We start from the raw sequence: 3,213 nt of genomic DNA on the forward strand, positions 1-3,213 counted from the left end.
GGTCATCAGGAGCAAGCTCATTTCCTTGACATCACTTAAAGCAGACTTCAAGGACCTACAGGTGATGAGGATCCTTATTTAGAAGCATTTGCTGCTCTTTCCAGATCTACAGTTGTGCGTATGGGAAACTTCTGGTAGAAAGTATCATCTTATAACAGATGCAGTGGGGCTAGAACATGCAGACCTTGGTTGGTAATCAGAGAGCTCCAGTTCTAGCACTTTGTCCATTAGCTTTCTCTTTCCTTTCTGCTCCCACTCTTATTTAGTTTGTACTGGAAGATTTGCAGGTAGAAGCTCTCTCCTGCTATGTGTTTGCATAATTAGGCCAGTCAGTAAACATTTCTTTAATATGAATAACAATAATAAACAGCTTTTCCATCTGTGGGCATACAGTAAATGCTGAAAACTCTGCAGCCTGAAGTTCAAGCCCTTTAATGAAACTGTAATGCTAGTTTTTATTAAAGCCAAGATAAATGATAATTTTCTACCTGTTCATTTGGTTTCACAGTGTAGAGAGCAGATACACCCCTTTCTAGATGCATGTGGATACACCACCACTATAAAACACCCATGCTGACTCCTATGGGAATATATTAATGAAAAAAAGATTTACAGAATTCACCTGTTTGAAAGCTTCCAAGAAGTTTAATATCTGGCTATATTTATACACATGCATGCTTCTGCTCAGAAGAATCCTTGAAACAGCCTGTACTCCATAGTTAATTGGTGTGGATATGCAGGTAACAGAGAAAAAATTGCAGTGACAAAGAAGATTTTGCAATGTCCTCTTGTGCTGCCCAAAGCAGTGAGGATTCCAACAGCAGAGCAAATCCAGGGCCGACATTTCTACAACAAGAACACAGCAAATGCGTTAATATCAAGTCTATTAACTCTTGGCAGCCTGGTCTGGGATACCAAACAAAAGAGTTACTCACCTTTTGATACATCTTGCAACAATGCTAGTAAGCAACTGTTTTAGTCTTGGTTAATGTAAGAGTTAATCTGGTGGTGAACTCCTAAAGTAACTTTCTAGAACTGGCAAGTTCTGCACCACAAAACAGTGTAGGTCTTGAATTCAGCTTTCTCCATAGCTACCACTGTGTGTAAAGGATGGGCCAGTTTTCCTCTGCATTCAGGATTATTTCAGGTCCAGAACTCATCAGGATTTGGCTGAGGTGTTGTGCTTTAGTTCACACATGAACAATAATTTTAAAAGATGTAGAAGAAACTTTGCTTCTAGAGCAATGTATTCTATAACTGACTAATTAAAGGTCATCTGAGACATTGGGCACTGTCTAAACCAGAATGCTCACCAGATGATCACTAATTAATACAATACAACTTGGTCTATGTTGCTATGTAAGAAATATTCAGCTCCAAGCACGTGTGTACACTGCGTGCTTTGAGAGAGGGGAAGAAGGAATAGCACGGGCTGCACCATTCTTTCATGGGTTATCCTGTGAAGAAACAAATTAAGAAGAGTCAACAGTAGTATTTTCTAAAATTATGTAGAAAGAAGAGATATCCTAACTGGAAGTAAATAACCCACCAGCCCTATAGGGCCAGCCATTTTTTTAGGAGGAGAGTAAAATTTTATAAGGAGAAGTTTGGAAATCTCTCAGTGGAGAACTTCTAGCCTGTACCATAGAGATGCATTGTAGAAAGCTGAAGGGAAAGCATGAGATTTCGAAGCCTTCGAGTACAAATTACCATTTAACTAGTACTTAATACTGGAGCATGATCCCACAGCCCCATTTACCACAAATTCTTGCTGACTGTATTTGGCAGCATAAGGCCTTTGGGGTCAAGGTGCTCAGTTTCCAGTTTTGCCCTTTCGGTCTCAGAAGTAAGGAAGCATTTCAAACCTTGAGCTTCAAAAAGAATTTAAGAAATGCACAAGAGAGCCAACTTTTAAATGAACTGGAAAGATTTTATGAGGACAGAAGATCAACAAGTGACCAGGACTCCAACTGTGAAAGAAAATGTGAGAAACAGGCACCTCTTCTAGTGTGAAATTGGTCTAATTCTTGGGGCCTTTAGAGTGGCAGTATCAAACAACTGGCCAATATCGTGTACACTTTCTGCCATCCACATGGCATCAACTCCATTACCACATTCTGTGAAGCAGTCAAATTTGCCACAGGTTTGTTTAACCCCTCATTTGAAAGTGGAGATGGAAATTTTTGCCCTCACTGAGGGCTGAATGTACCTTTCCTAACACCGGCAGTCTTAGCAAGCACCTCAGTGCTACACGCAAATAACTCTGCAGAAAAAACTCCTGCAGCCAGGAGCTACATGGGAGCAGGGATGCAGATGTGTCTGCACTTAAAGGGAGCCTACAGGGAAGATGGGGACAGACTTTTTAGCAGGGCCTGTAGCGATAGGACAAGGGGTAGTGGCTTTAAATTAAAAGAGGGAAGATTTAGACTAGATAAAAGGAAGACGTGTTTTATGATGAGGATGGTGGAACCCTGGCACAGGTTGCCCAGAGGGGTGGTCGACGCCCCATCCCTGGAAAAATTCAGGGTCAGGTTGGGCAGGGCTCTGAGCAACCTCATCTAGTTGAAGATGTCCCTGCTCATTGCGGGGGGGTTGGACTAGATGGCCTTTAAAGGTCCCTTCCCACCCAAACCATTCTATGATTCTATGATTGCTGGCTGCAGGTGATGGGTAAACCCCCAGACTACAGCTGTATCTTGAAAGAAGCACCTACTTCGACGAAGGTCCAAACAGGCTAATTATAAGTTGCTGATCATCAGTGTGGGGCTCACAAAACGTGTGAAGGCTGGCACACCGCTTTAGATATTTAGACATCAGATATATTCGCTGGGTTTCATTTACAACAACTGATACTGCCTTTTTGTAATTTGGGGGATTTCGAGGTATAATTAATGAAACAAAATAGAACTTTGGCAAACCCAGACATGAACTGTGTTTCACAGATCTACCATGCCTTTTCACCCTGCCCAGCTTTGCACCGTCACCTGGAGGAATAGGTGTCACTGGGTCTGGTCGCCGGCTCTGCCACCACTCAGTCTGCCCTTGTGCTGTTAAGCCTTCAGACAAATGCACTACTGCCAGATACCTTGATAGCAAAAAATGCAGTAGCTCCTCGTCCGTGAGAAGCTACTCTTTCCTGTCCAGCCACCTTTACTGTTTTATTGACAGCACACAAGAGGTGCATTTTAAGGTGAGTGTGCGTATGTGTGCTTG

This window comes from Chroicocephalus ridibundus, chromosome 6 (assembly GCF_963924245.1).
Source record: "Chroicocephalus ridibundus chromosome 6, bChrRid1.1, whole genome shotgun sequence".
Lineage (NCBI taxonomy): Eukaryota > Metazoa > Chordata > Aves > Charadriiformes > Laridae > Chroicocephalus > Chroicocephalus ridibundus.